The sequence below is a fragment of the Coregonus clupeaformis genome, unplaced genomic scaffold (genome assembly GCF_020615455.1).
Source record: "Coregonus clupeaformis isolate EN_2021a unplaced genomic scaffold, ASM2061545v1 scaf1857, whole genome shotgun sequence".
Taxonomy (NCBI): domain Eukaryota; kingdom Metazoa; phylum Chordata; class Actinopteri; order Salmoniformes; family Salmonidae; genus Coregonus; species Coregonus clupeaformis.
The window spans coordinates 72501-88710 of record NW_025535311.1 but is presented as its reverse complement, the minus strand read 5'-3'; positions in this window follow the sequence as shown (position 1 = coordinate 88710).

Sequence of the window (16210 nt, the reverse complement as noted above, 5' to 3'; positions counted from 1 at the left end):
TAAATGCTGTATCAAAAGACGTTATATCAAACACCTTCCTAATATTGAGTTACTTCCCCACTTTTGCCCTCAGAACAGCCTCAATTCATTGGAGCATGGACTCTACAAGGTGTTGAAAGCGTTCCACAGGGATGCTGGCCCATGTTGACGCCAATTCTTCCCACAGTTGTGTCAAGTTGGCTGGATGTCCTTTGTGTGGTGTACCATGAGCGTGAAAAACCCAGCAGCGTTGCAGTTCTTGACAGAAACCGGTGTGCCTGGCACCTACTACCATACCCCGTTCAAAGGGACTTAAATATTTTGTCTTGCCCATTCACCCTCTGAATGGCACACACACACAATCCATGTCTCAATTGTCTCCAGGCTTCAACATCCTTCTTTAACCTGTCCCATCCCCTTCATCTACAAGTGACATCAATAAGGGATCATAGCTTTCACCTGGTTCACCTGCTCAGTCTGTCATGGAAAGAGCAGGTGTCCTAATGTTTTGTCCACTTAGTGTAAATTGCACAATAATGATCCATTGATGGATTTTCTTATGTAGTCTATTGTTTTCTCTGTATTGAACCTGCCTGCCACCCACCCACCCGCCTGGGGACTGTGGGTTATGAGACAACCCCCGCATCACTAGCTTGCATGTTCTGCAGCCTTGTAGAGATAGGGAGGGGATGACTGGGAGGCAGGTTGGCATTTATTGTCATGAATCTTGCCCTGGAGGCAGTTCTGCAAAGTGGTCACTAGCTGACACAGGCATAAAGTAATAATATCTGATTTTAATGCTAACCTTAACCTCACTGCTAATGCTTACCTTAAATTAAGACCATAAAACACAATTATTTTCCACAAATGTTTACGATATAGTCAAATTTGACTATGCAGCTGGCATATCTAGAGGAACTGGTGCAGTTCTGCCTCCAGGGCAAAATTCATGACAAAAGTCAACCTGCGACTGGGAGAGGACAATGTGAAATCGATAACAAAATTGTTTTGACAATTAACATGCTTTTTTATTATGAAAAGTACAATATATCCATGCACAATTGTACAATTATGGAGCATACAGTGAGGGAAAAAAGTATTTGATCCCCTGCTGATTTTGTACGTTTGCCCACTGACAAAGAAATGATCAGTCTATAATTTTAATGGTAGGTTTATTTGAACAGTGAGAGACAGAATAACAACAAAAAAATCCAGAAAACGCATGTCAAAAATGTTATAAATTGATTTGCATTTTAATGAGGGAAATAAGTATTTGACCCCCTCTCAATCAGAAAGATTTCCGGCTCCCAGGTGTCTTTTATACAGGTAACGAGCTGAGATTAGGAGCACACTCTTAAAGGGAGTGCTCCTAATCTCAGTTTGTTACCTGTATAAAAGACACCTGTCCACAGAAGCAATCAATCAATCAGATTCCAAACTCTCCACCATGGCCAAGACCAAAAGCTCTCCAAGGATGTCAGGGACAAGATTGTAGACCTACACAAGGCTGGAATGGGCTACAAGACCATCACCAAGCAGCTTGGTGAGAAGGTGACAACAGTTGGTGTGATTATTCGCAAATAGAAGAAACACAAAAGACCTGTCAATCTCCCCCGGCCTGGGGCTCCATGCAAGATCTCATCTTGTGGAGTTGCAATGATCATGAGAACGGTGAGGAATCAGCCCAGAACTACATGGGAGGATCTTGTCAATGATCTCAAGGCAGCTGGGACCATAGTCACCAAGAAAACAATTGGTAACACACTACGCCGTGAAGGACTGAAATCCTGCAGGGCCCGCAAGGACCCCCTGCTCAAGAAAGCACATATACAGGGCCGTCTGAAGTTTGCCAATGAACATCTGAATGATTCAGAGGAGAACTGGGTGAAAGTGTTGTGGTCAGATGAGACCAAAATCGAGCTCTTTGGCATCAACTCAACTCGCCGTGTTTGGAGGAGGAGGAATGCTGCCTATGACCCCAAGAACACCATCCCCACCGTCAAACATGGAGGTGGAAACATTATGCTTTGGGGGTGTTTTTCTGCTAAGGGGACAGGACAACTTCACCGCATCAAAGGGACGATGGACGGGGCCATGTACTGTCAAATCTTGGGTGAAAACCTCCTTCCCTCAGCCAGGGCATTGAAAATGGGTCGTGGATGGGTATTCCAGCATGACAATGACCAAAAACACACGGCCATGGCAAAAAAGGAGTGGCTCGAGAAGAAGCACATTAAGGTCCTGGAGTGGCCTAGCCAGTCTCCAGACCTTAATCCCATATAAAATCTGTGGATGGAGCTGAAGGTTCGAGTTGCCAAACGTCAGCCTCGAAACCTTAATGACTTGGAGAAGATCTGCAAAGAGGAGTGGAACAAAATCCCTCCTGAGATGTGTGCAAACCTGGTGGCCAACTACAAGAAACGTCTGACCTCTGTGATTGCCAACAAGGGTTTTGCCACCAAGTACTAAGTTATGTTTTGCAGAGGGGTCAAATACTTATTTCCCTAATTAAAATGCAAATCAATTCATAACATTTTTTACATGCGTTTTTCTGGATTCTTTTGTTGTTATTCTGTCTCTCACTGTTCAAATAAACATACCATTAAAATTATAGACTGATCATGTCATTGTCAGTGGACAACGTACAAAATCAGCAGGGGATCAAATACTTTTTTCCCTCACTGTATGTCCGTATACAATTGTACAATTTGTTTTTCAACATAAAATACATAAATCAAATTATCAAATTGGTATTTTAACGGTGTTATTGTAAGATTTTAAATGTTACTTTAACGTCAACTGATAACGTCCCACTATAACTTCATGGGAGTCTAGTGGAAAGACTGCATGTTGCTTTGGGTGGATTCATCAACATTTGCAGAATATTCCTGTAATGTCAGATGGCATCTTGGCAGACGGCAACAGCCTAGTCGGCTGCAGACACTCATAAGGAGTTCAAGTAGTTTATTTGCCATTTGCAGGTATTAAAAGTAATACATGCATTGTAATTCCTTGTTGGAGCTCATATAGGACAGTACATACCAGTGGGGGCTGCTGAGGGGAGGACGGCTCATAATAATGGCTGGAACGGAGACAATTAAATGGCATCAAACACATGGAAACCATGGAAACCATGTATTTGATGTATCTGATACCATTCCACTCAATCCGCTCCAGCCATTACAAGCCTGTCCTCCCCAACTAAGGTCCCACCAACCTCCTGTGGTACGTACACACAAACAGTAAAATATATCACAAGAACATCAATAAAACATGCAAAGTGGTAAAAGATCATAAAAGGAAAAAATGTTCAGTCATGTTCTAAAAGTCTGATGGAAACAGTTTAGGTTGCTTGATTTAACAGGCACATAGAACTGGGATAGAAGCTGTTCTGGAACCTGGGATCCAGAAACTGCCTAGCAACCACTGGTCCTCACTAGACTGGTGCCCTGCATGTCTATTTGTTCATTGGAGTTTATCAGGTGTTGAAGTGATGTCTGTGTTTGTTGGACACTTAGTGCTGGAATGAGGAGTCTGTTTGTTCCCAATTCTATCAGAAATGATGGTCCTCATTTGAAGGTCCTGTGTCAAGGTCCTCACTATTAAAGGAAGATGTGTGAGTGTGTGTCCAGTGTGTGTGTGTATCCAGAGTGTGTGTGTGTGTCCAGTGTGTGTGTGTGTGTCCAATATGTGTGTGTGTGTCCAGTGTGTGTGTGTGTCCAGTGTGTGTCTAGTGTTTGTGTGTCCAGTGTGTGTGTCTCCTGTGTGTGTCCATTGTGTGTGTGTGTGTGTGTGTGTGTGTGTCAAGCATGTATATATACTGTAGCTATAGCCAACCACTGAAAGTTATCCTGCTCCCAAATATATATATATATATATATATATATATATATATATATATATATATATAAATATATACTGTAGCTATAGCCAACCACTGAACGTTATCCTGCTCCCAAATATATATACTGTAGCTATAGCCAACCATCGCAGTTGATATGGTCAGTAGTGACTTTGCCACATGATAGGTAAACAAACAAACAGTCAAGTAGCCTACAAGCGGAGTATGAAAAATGTATGCACTCACTAAAAACAAGCGGATTCAGCAACACGGACACCGATGGAAATTCTTGCGATTTGACAGTTCCCAAAGGACATGAACTGGTTGAATCAACATTGTTTCTACTTTATAGGACAAGGCTTAATCAGTTTTATGGGAAACCAGCCAATAGTGTACAGCCATAATATAAATGTTTAATGTCTGTTTCCACTAGATTGCGTTACTGACTGACCAGACTGTCTGACCTGCACTCCCTCCTCCTGACTGATATCTAACCAGCCCAGAAGCTTGAAGAGACATTAGACTGTCTGACTGATATCTAATCAGCCCAGAGGCTTGAAGAGACATTAGACTGTCTGACTGATATCTAACCAGCCCAGAGGCTTGAAGAGACATTAGACTGTCTGACTGATTTCTAACCAGCCCAGAGGCTTGAAGAGACATTAGACTGTCTGACTGATATCTAACCAGCCCAGAGGCTTGAAGAGACATTCGACTGTCTGACTGATATCTAACCAGCCCAGAGGCTTGAAGAGACATTAGACTGTCTGACTGATATCTAACCAGCCCAGAGGCTTGAAGAGACATTAGACTGTCTGACTGATATCTAACCAGCCCAGAGGCTTGAAGAGACATTAGACTGTCTGACTGATATCTAACCAGCCCAGAGGCTTGAAGAGACATTAGACTGTCTGACTGATATCTAACCAGCCCAGAGGCTTGAAGAGACATTAGACTGTCTGACTGATATCTAACCAGCCCAGAGGCTTGAAGAGACATTAGACTGTCTGACTGATATCTAACCAGCCCAGAGGCTTGAAGAGACATTAGACTGTCTGACTGATATCTAACCAGCCCAGAGGCTTGAAGAGACATTAGACTGTCTGACTGATATCTAACCAGCCCAGAGGCTTGAAGAGACATTAGACTGTCTGACTGATATCTAACCAGCCCAGAGGCTTGAAGAGACATTAGACTGTCTGACTGATATCTAACCAGCCCAGAGGCTTGAAGAGACATTAGACTGTCTGACTGATATCTAACCAGCCCAGAGGCTTGAAGAGACATTAGACTGTCTGACTGATATCTAACCAGCCCAGAGGCTTGAAGAGACATTAGACTGTCTGACTGATATCTAACCAGCCCAGAGGCTTGAAGAGACATTAGACTGTCTGACTGATATCTAACCAGCCCAGAGGCTTGAAGAGACATTAGACTGTCTGACTGATATCTAACCAGCCCAGAGGCTTGAAGAGACATTAGACTGTCTGACTGATATCTAACCAGCTCAGAGGCTTGAAGAGACATTAGACTGTCTGACTGATATCTAACCAGCTCAGAGGCTTGAAGAGACATTAGACTGTCTGACTGATATCTAACCAGCTCAGAGGCTTGAAGAGACATTAGACTGTCTGACTGATATCTAACCAGCCCAGAGGCTTGAAGAGACATTAGACTGTTTGAGCTACACTGCCTCCTCCTGTGAGAGCCACGTCAGGCGACACTACACCGTCCCAACAATGCAAACACACATCCTGGTCGAGGTCACTGGAGACGGGGGGACACAAAGGCCACCATGGCAACGCTGGAAAGACAAAGACAACTCAAGAGGTAATTTTCTGTTATTTAACGTTCCTGAAAGCCATTGACAATACCCCAATTTGATAAATACTCCTATTTGATATACCATTTCTTTGTATTTCAGTTAGAGAAACTAAACTGTGAACTGTGTGTGTCATCCTTAGGAAAGGGACACTGAGGAGGAGGAGGAGGAGGAGGAGGAGGAGGAGGAGGAGGAAAGGGGGAGCTTCTGTCAAAAGATAAAGATGCAAGTTATTAAAGTGGAAGAAGATTCTGCTGAGGAGAATTCTGACAAACTATTGAGGAGGATATATGAGCTAGAGCAACAGAACAGAAACATCGATATAGACTTGAAGCAGGAGAACTCTGAACTAGAGAAAACTTCTAAGGACTTGAATTAGAAGAACTCTGAGCTAGAGAACACTTCTGAAGACTTAAAGCAGAAGAACTCTGAGCTAGAGAAAACTTCTGCAGACTTGAAGCAGAAGAACTCTGAACTAGAGAAAGACTTGGAGCAGAAGAATCAACAGGAAAAGTCATGTTCTATATATTCAGCTCAGACTACATTAAAAGAAGGCGCTACCTAGAACCATAATGGTTCTTCAATTATCTTCGTAGGAGAACCCTCTGAAAATAAACATTTTTGTTACAAGTGGAACGCTTTCACCACTAAAAGGTTCTAAGTAGAACCTTTTTCACCACCCAAGGGTTCTACCTGAAACAAAAGAGGGTTTTCCTATGGGGACAAACGAAGAACCCCTTTGCGTGTAGTATCAAAATAACTATAAATGGGAATTATCTTCTTGGAGATAAGTGTCAGAATCTGGGCACTAAACTCGCTGTTTTTGTGTTTTAATCACTGTTTATATCAATTTCTACTCAGAACAGACTAATAATACCCACCCAGTCCTGTAGATGAATACCTCTCTGAGTGGTTTTACAGTGTCCCAGTCCTGTAGATGAATACCTCTCTGAGTGGTTCTACAGTGTCTCAGTCCTGTAGATGAATACCTCTCTGAGTGGTTTTACAGTGTCTCAGTCCTGTAGATGAATACCTCTCTGAGTGGTTCTACAGTGTCTCAGTCCTGTAGATGAATACCTCTCTGTGTGGTTCTCCAGTGTCCCAGTCCTGTAGATGAATACCTCTCTGAGTGGTTCTCCAGTGTCTCAGTCCTGTAGATGAATACCTCTCTGAGTGGTTCTACAGTGTCCCAGTCCTGTAGATGAATACCTCTCTGAGTGGTTCTCCAGTGTCCCAGTCCTGTAGATGAATACCTCTCTGAGTGGTTCTCCAGTGTCTCAGTCCTGTAGATGAATACCTCTCTGAGTGGTTTTACAGTGTCCCAGTCCTGTAGATGAATACCTCTCTGAGTGGTTCTCCAGTGTCCCAGTCCTGTAGATGAATACCTCTCTGAGTGGTTCTCCAGTGTCCCAGTCCTGTAGATGAATACCTCTCTGAGTGGTTTTACAGTGTCCCAGTCCTGTAGATGAATACCTCTCTGAGTGGTTCTCCAGTGTCCCAGTCCTGTAGATGAATACCTCTCTGAGTGGTTCTCCAGTGTCCCAGTCCTGTAGATGAATACCTCTCTGAGTGGTTTTACAGTGTCCCAGTCCTGTAGATGAATACCTCTCTGAGTGGTTCTACAGTGTCCCAGTCCTGTAGATGAATACCTCTCTGAGTGGTTCTACAGTGTTTCTGTGTTTAATCTACATGATATATCAGCTCTTACTGTTCTCTTCAGACTTGCTCATTCAAAACCTCTATTAGAGGCATTTTCACATTATCCCTGTAGGATCAGCTGGATCCTGGAGTGTTCAGAACATTAAAGCATGATCTTGCTTAAAGAAAAAAATAATCAAACACATTCCCCCTTCCATATGTTAGGGGGAGACTCCCCAAACATATGGATGAAGGTTCTCTGGTCAGATGAGACAAAAATTGAGCTTTTTGGCCATCAAGGAAAACGCTATGTCTGGCGCAAACTCAACACCTCTCATCACCCCGAGAACACCATCCCCACAGTGAAGCATGGTGGTGGCAGCATCATGCTGTGGGGATGTTTTTATCGGCAGGGACTGGGACACTCGTCAGAATTGAAGGAATGATGGATGGCGCTAAACACAGGGAAATTCTTGAGGGAAACCTGTTTCAGTCTTCCAGAGATTTGAGACTGGGACGGAGGTTCACCTTCCAGCAGGTCAATGACCCTAAGCATACTGCTAAAGCAACACTTGAGTGGTTTAAGGGGAAACATTTAAATGTCTTGGAATGGCCTAGTCAAAGCCCAGACCTCAATCCAATTGAGAATCTGTGGTATGACTTAAAGATTGCTGTACACCAGCGGAACCCATCCAACTTGAAGGAGCTGGAGCAGTTTTGCCTTGAAAAATGGGCAAAAATCCCAGTGGCTAGATGTGCCAAGCTTATAGAGACATACCCCAAGAGACTTGCAGCTGTAATTGCTGCAAAAGGTGGCTCTACAAAGTATTGACTTTGGGGGGAATAGTTATGCACGCTCTAGTTTTCAGTTTTTTTGTCTTATTTCTTGTTTGTTTCACAAAAAAAATTATTTTTCATCTTCAAAGTGGTAGGCATGTTGTGTAAATCAATTGATACAAACCCCAAAAAAATCAATTTTAATTCCAGGTTGTAAGGCAACAAAATAGGAAAAATACCAAGGGGAGTGAATACTTTCGCAAACCACTTATATATATATATATATATATATATACATTTATAATTAAAATTAATATGTTTTGTTTAACTGATTGAACAAACGTTTTCATATCAGCCCTTTTGAGCTTCCCATCCTCACCTGAACACCGTTTTTACCTGTTTATTTATCTGCAGTGTTTTGTCTTTCACTTATTTTCTTTGGTGTGAATAAATAAAACCTAAAACCTAATTGAGAAATGTTTTCACTTGCAATGCCTTGTTATGTTTAAACCGTGATTTAAACTGAGACTCAGTGATATGACCTGTAAGGCTGTGTGTCTGCCTGTATTCATAAATGGACCTGATTTCCATTCAGACTGCTTTGTCCAGCCAACTTTCCAAATGGAAATTCACACCCTGGCTCAACATACAAGTGTCCCCAGAGCCAGGGCGTGACAGTACCCCCCTAAAGGCGCGGACTCCGACCGCGCCAACCAATCTACAGGGGAGGGACCGGGTGGGCACTCCGCCTTGGCGGCGGATCCGGCTCGGGCATGATCCCCACTCCCTCTCTAACCCCCAAAAGTACCCCTGGTCCGGTCTGGCCCTGCTGAAAGGAGCTGAACTGAACACTGGTGGAGCGGATTGCTCTAGCTCCGACGTGGAGCAGCTGACCGGTGCCGGACTAGGCACCGGTGGAACAGGCACGGGCCGTGCCGGACTGACAACGCAAACCACTGGCTTGGTGAGGGGAGCAGGAACGGACCGAGCCGGGCTGACGATGCACACCACTGGCTTGGTGTGGGGAGCAGGAACAGGCCGGGCCGGGATGGCGACGCGCACCATAGGCTTGGTGCGGGGAGCAGGAACAGGCCGGGCCGGGCTGGTGACGCGCACCATAGGCTTGGTGCGGGGAGCAGGAACAGGCCGGGCCGGGCTGGTGACGCGCACCATAGGCTTGGTGCGGGGAGCAGGAGCAGGCCGGGCCGGGCTGGCGGCGCGCACCATAGGCTTGGTGCGGGGAGCAGGAAAAGGCTGGGCCGGGCTGACGACTGCACCACAGGCTCGATGCAAGGAACAGGAACAGGCCGGACCGTACTGGGGACACACACCACTGGCACTACGCAGGGATCAGGAACGGGCCGGACCGGACTGGTAACACACCCCAGTACCTCTCGCCGTGCCTCTACACTTTCCCTCTCCTCTGTGACCAGTGGCTCCCTTAACCTGGCGGCCTCCTTTCCCTCTCCTCTGCTCCATCGCGGCCTCCTGCTGCCCCGTCGTCCACGGCGTGAGACCCCCCCCTAAAAAATGTCTGGGTGTCTCTCCTCCCCGTGGACCAAGCCTCCCTATCTCTCGCCAGACTCTTCCTCCACTGCTCCCAAATCCAACCTCTCTGCTCTTCATTTGGCTTGACCCAGTCGAGACTCTTCCTCCACTGCTCCCAAGTCCACCCTCTCTGCTCTTCACTAGGCTTGACCCAGTCGAGGTTGCCACGGAGATCCGCTAGCGATTCCCCTGGCGATGGCTCCTGGACACGCTGCTTGGTCCAGTCTTGGTGGGATCTTCTGTCACGATCGTCGAAGGAGGAGGACCAACACGCTGCGTTATTTGCAAACATACTTATTTATTTAATAAACTCGAACAAAACAACAAACGATAACGTGAAGTCCTTGGTTAACACACATAAACCAACACGGAACAAGATCCCACAACCACTGTGGGAAAACAGCCTGTCTAAATATGGTTCCCAATCAGAGACAACCAGCAACAGCTGACACTCGTTGCCTCTGATTGGGAACCACTCTGACCAACATAGAAATACAACTACTAGAAAACCAAATGGGAAACTCACACCCTGGCTCAACATACAAGTGCCCCAGAGCCAGGGCGTGACAGTAAGTAGGAAAACCTGCAAAATCGGCAGTGTATCAAATACTTGTTCTCCCCACTGTATATATACATCTATATCTACCGTTGAAGTCAGAAGTTTATATACACTTAGGTTGGAGTCATTTAAACTCATTTTTCAACCACTCCACACATTTCTTGTTAATAAACTATAGTTTTGGCAAGTCGGTTAGGACATATACTTTGTTTATGACACGAGTCATTGTTTACAGACAGATTATTTCACTTATAATTCACTGCATCACTGCATCTAGTGGGTCAGAAGTTTACATACACTAAGTTGACTGTGCCATTCAACAGCTTGGAAAATTCCAGAAAATTATGTCATGGCTTTAGAAGCTTCTGATAGGCTAATTGACATAATTTGAGTCAATTGGAGGTGTCCCTGTGGATGTATTTCAAGGCCTACCTTCAAACTCAGTGCCTCTTTGTTTGACATCATGGGGAAATCAAAACAAATAATCAGCCAAGACCTCAGAAAAATAATTGTAGACCTCCACAAGTCTGGTTCATCCTTGGGAGCAATTTCCAAACTCCTGAAGGTACCACGTTCATCTGTACAAACAATAGTGCACAAGTATAAACACCATGGGACCACGCAGCCGTCATACCGCTCAGGAAGGAGACGCGTTCTGTCTCCTAGAGATGAACGTACTTTGGTGCGAAAAGTGCAAATCAATCCCAGAACAACAGCAAAGGACCTTGTGAAGATGCTGGAGTAAACAGGTACAAAAGTATCTATATCCACAGTAAAACGAGTCCTATATCAACATAACCTGAAAGGCTGCTCAGCAAGGAGAAGCCACTGCTCCAAAACCTACATAAAAAAGCCAGACTACGGTTTGCAACTGCACATGGGAACAAAGATCGTACTTTTTGGAGAAATGTCCTCTAGTCTGATGCAACAAAATAGAACTGTTTGGCCATAATGACCATTGTTATGTTTGGAGGAAAAAGGGGGAACGCTTGCAAGCCGAAGAACACCATCCCAACCGTGAAGAACAGGGGTGGCAGCATCATGCTGTAGGGGTGCTTTGCTGCAGGAGGGACTGGTGCACTTCACAATATAGATGGCATCATGAGGAAGGGAAAATGTGGATGTATTGAAGAAACATCTCAAGACATCAGTCAGGAAGTTAAAGCTTGGTCACAAATCGGTCTTCCAAATGGACAATGACCCCAAGCATACTTCCAAAGTTGTGGCAAAATGGCTTAAGGACAACAAAGTCAAGGTATTGGAGTGGCCATCACAAAGCCCTGACCTCAATCCTATAGAAAATGTGTGGGCAGAACTGAAAAAGCGTGTGCGAGCATGGAGGCCTACAAACCTGACTCAGTTACACCAGCTCTGTCAGGAGGAATGGGCCAAAATTCACCCAACTTATTGTGGGAAGCTTGTGGAAGGCTACCCGAAACGTTTGACACAAGTTAAACAATTTAAAGGCAATGCTACCAAATACTAATTGAGTGTATGTAAACTTCTGACCCACTGGGAATGTGATGAAAGAAATAAAAGCTGAAATAAATCATTCTCTCTACTATTATTCTGACATTTCACATTCTTAAAATAAAGTGGTGATCCTAACTGACCTAAGACAGGGATTTTCTACTAGGATTAAATGTCAGGAATTGTGATAAACTGAGTTTAAATGTATTTGGCTAAGGTGAACGTAAACTTCCGACTTCAACTGTATCTATAAAAGTGCTGATCCAATGAGGCGTGGTGGTTGACAACATATTTTTAGCTGCTGTCAAACCTGACAACATTAAACGTCTTTTCTGTAATGATAGTGGTGAATTATTATTATGTGATAACAGTTTGGGGGAACAAAGTATGATGATATCCACTACAGCAGATAAGACAGAGGGTTCCACTTTCCAAAACATGTCCCCTGGTCACTCCCAGTACATATGATTAAAGGAGTCCAAGGCACCTTGATTACATAGATCACACAGAGAGGTTAAGATTTTCATTAAATTATGTTTTCTAGGTGTAAGGTGATTACAATGTATCAGCTGGTGATTAGGATTGTTAGATGAACCCACTAAGTTCCTGATGAACTCAACTGGTGAGCCTCTTTAGCAGCTAGTTCCATGGACACACTGATTTCAATGTCCTTTGCCAAGATCAGATGACTTTCAGTCAACAGTCTCTTTTGTGTAGCTTCACTCCGTAGCCCACATACTAGTCTGTCTCTAATGATGTAATTTAGAACAGCATTAAACTCAGTGTTCTGGTAGTTTCTTTAATGCAGCAGCAAACATTGTTACTTATTCTCCCTCTTCCTGATGTCTCCTGTGGAACCTGAACCTTTCAGCATTAACTAGTGGTTCTGGTGGAAAATGTCGTTTAAGTATCTCCACAATATCCCCATACGTCTTATTACCTGTTCTGTCTGGCTGTAGCAGGCTGCCTAGTAAATTAAATGTCTTTGGCCCCATTACACTAAAACATGTAGGCACAATGTTGTCCTCATCCATGTCATTTACAAGAACTAAATATTCAAACCGTTCTGTATATGAGCTCCACTGCTCAATACTTTCATCAAACTGTCCAATGTTTCCAACAATTCCAATAATTGTTCGTTTCTCAATAAGCTCCTGATTGTCACTCACTTCAATATTGTCCTCAACCACAGCAATATTCTCCTCAGTCACGTGATCTTCATTCACTTCACTCAATGACGTTTCCTCCTAAGTTCGCTCATTTAGCAGTTTTAATTAAACGGTTTGTCTTCACAGTTGAATAAATGTCCTTTAATTTTTTCAACTCCCTTTTTAATCACGTTGTTTTCCCGCTCCGACATCCGTCTCGAGTCCTTTTCTGCCGTCCATAACGATGTTAACTCTCTTTCTTAGCTAGCTCGACTATGCACTTGCCTCTGCTAGCAATACACTGTGCTAACATTAGCCTAGACTGGACCACAGAAAATAACAGTTTTAAACAGTTGTAAAAACCCACTTCTCCCAGACAGAATAGTTCCTGTAGATTCAGACTTACTCATCACCAATCTTTTGTTATGTCTCGTTGGTTTCATAACCACGTCTGTATAACAAATCAATAATGATGAGACAGGAGACAGGAATCAGTTCAACCATTTATCTGGAACGTGATCATCTCAACACATACAAACCCCCATGATGCTCTGCAGCACAACCCCAATATACAACAAATACATAGATAAGTAAATGGACACTAAACAAAACTCATAGAGGAATTTAAATGTTCAGTTGTAGAAAGTAGGACCATGGGTCAGAAAGGTCAGTATGTTTGATAACTGGTTACAGAGGTGACATAACAAGTGTGTGTGTGTCCAGTGTGTATGTGTGTGTGTGTCCACACATGTGTGTGTGTGTCCAGTGTGTGTGTGTGTGTGTGTGTGTCCAGTGTGTGTCCTGTGTGTGTGTGTGTGTGTGTATGTCCAGTGTGTGTGTGTGTGTGTCCAGTGTGTATGCGTGTGTGTGTCCACTTTTTGTGTGTGTGTCCATTGTGTGTGTGTGTCTAGTGTGTGTGTGTGTTTGTGTGTGTGTGTATCCAGTGTGTGTTCAGTGTGTGTGTGTGTGTGTGTGTTCAGTGTGTGTGTGTCCAGTGTGTGTGTGTCTAGTGTGTGTGTGTGTGTGTGTGTGTTCAGTGTGTTTGTGTGTGTCCAGTGTGTGTGTTCAGTGTGTGTGTGTGTGTGTCTCGTGTGTGTGTGTGTTTGTCCTGTGTGTGTGTGTGTCCAGTGTGTGTGCGTGTGTGTGTCCACTGTTTGTGTGTGTGTCCATTGTGTGTGTGTGTGTGTGTTTGTGTGTGTGTGTATCCAGTGTGTGTGTCAGTATGTGTGTGTGTGTGTGTGTGTGTGTTCAGCATGTGTGTGTTCAGTGTGTGTGTGTCTGTGTGTGTGTGTGTCCAGTGTGTGTGTGTATCCAGTGTGTGTGTGTGTGTGTGTGTCCAGTGTGTGTGTGTTCAGTGTGTGTGTGTCCAGTGTGTGTGTGTGTTCAGTGTGTGTGTGTGTGTCCAGTGTGTGTGTGTCCAGTGTGTGTGTGTTCAGTGTGTGTGTGTCCAGTGTGTGTGTGTTCAGTGTGTGTGTGTCCAGTGTATGTGTGTGTGTGTCCAGTGTGTGTGTGTGTATGTCCAGTTTGTGTGTGTGTCCAGTGTGTGTCCAGAGTGTGTCCAGTGTGTGTGTGTGTGTGTTCAGTGTGAGTGTGTGTCTAATGTGTGTGTGTGTGTGTGTGAGTGTGTCCAGTGTGTGTGTTCAGTGTGTGTGTGTGTGTCTAGTGTGTGTGTGTGTGTGTGTGTGTGTCCAGTGTGAGTGTGTCCAGTGTGTGTGTGTGTGTTTTTGTGTGTGTCCAGTGTGTGTGTTTGTGTGTGTGTGTGTCCAGTGTGTGTGTGTGTGTGTCCAGTGTGTGTGTGTCCAGTGTGTGTCTGTGTCCAGTGTGTGTGTACAGTGTGTGTCCAGTGTGTGTGTGTGTGTTTGTGTGTGTCCAGTGTGTGTGTGTGTGTGTCCAGTGTGTGTCTGTGTCCAGTGTGTGTGTTCAGTGTGTGTGTGTGTGTGTACAGTGTGTGTGTGTATGTCCAGTGTGAGTGTGTCCAGTGTAGGTGTTTCCAGTGTGTGTTTGTGTGTTTGTGTGTGTCCAGTGTGTGTGTGTGTGTGTGTGTGTGTGTTTGTGTGTTTGTGTGTGTCCAGTGTGTGTGTTCAGTGTGTGTGTGTGTGTGTCCAGTGTGTGTGTGTCCAGTGTGTGTGTGTGTCCATTGTGTGTGTGTTTGTCCAGTGTTTGTGTGTGTGTGTCCAGTGTGTGTTTGTCCAGTGTGTGTGTGTGTGTCCAGTGTGTGTGTGTGTGTGTCCAGTGTGTGTGTGTGTACAGTGTGAGTGTGTCCAGTGTGTGTGTGTGTATGTCCAGTGTGAGTGTGTCCAGTGTGTGTGTTTGTCCAGTGTGTGTGTGTGTCTAGTGTGTGTGTGTGTGTGTGTCCGGTGTGTGTCTGTGTGTCCAGTGTGTGTGTGTCCAGTGTGAGTGTGTCCAGTGTGTGTGTGTCCAGTGTGTGTGTGTGTATATTTGTACAGTGTGTGTGTGTGTTTCTAGTGTGTGTGTGTGTCCAGTGTGTGTGTGTGTGTGTCCAGTGTGTGTGTTTGTCCAGTGTGTGTGCGTGTGTGTGTCCAGTGTGTGTGTGTGTGTCCAGAGTGTGTGTGTGTCCAGTGTGGTTGTGTGTGTGTGTCCAGTGTGTGTGTGTGTGTGTCCAGTGTGTGTGTGTCCAGTGTGTGTGTGTGTGTGTGTGTCCAGTGTGTGTGTGTGTGTGTGTGTGTCCAGTGTGTGTGTGTGTGTGTGTTTTTGTCCAGTGTGTGTGTGTGTGTGTGAATGTGTGTTCAGTGTGTGTGTGTGTCTAGTGTGTGTGTTTGTCCTGCGTGTTTGTGTCCAGTGTGTGTGTGTCTAGTGTGTGTGTGTGTCCAGTGTATATGTGTGTGTGTGTGTGTGTCCAGTGTGTGTGTGTGTCCAGTGTGTGTGTCCAGTGTGTGTGTGTGTCCAGTGTGTGTGTGTTTGTGTGTGTCCAGTGTGTGTGTCCAGTGTATGTGTGTGTGTGTGTGTCCAGTGTGAGTTTGTCCAGTGTGTGTGTTTGTCCAGTGTGTGTGTGTTTGTGTGTGTCCAGAGTGTGTGTGTCCAGTGTATGTGTGTGTGTGTGTGTCCGGTGTGTGTGTGTGTGTGTGTGTGTGTGTGTGTGTCCAGTGTGAGTTTGTCCAGTGTGTGTGTTTGTCCAGTGTGTGTGTGTGTGTGTGTTTGTCCAGTGTGTGTGTGTCCAGTGTGTGTGTGTGTGTCCAGTGTGTCAGTGTGTGTGTGTGTGTCCAGTGTGTGTGTGTGTGTGTGTGTGTCTAGTGTGTGTGTGTGTGTGTCTAGTGTGTGTGTCCAGTGTGTGTTTCCAGTGTGTCAGTGTGTGTGTTTTTGTCCAGTGTGTGTGTGTCTAGTGTGTGTGAGTGTTCCAGTGTATATGTGTGTGTGTGTGTGTGTCCAGTGTGTGTGTGTGTGTCCAGTGTGTGTGTCCAGTGTGTGTG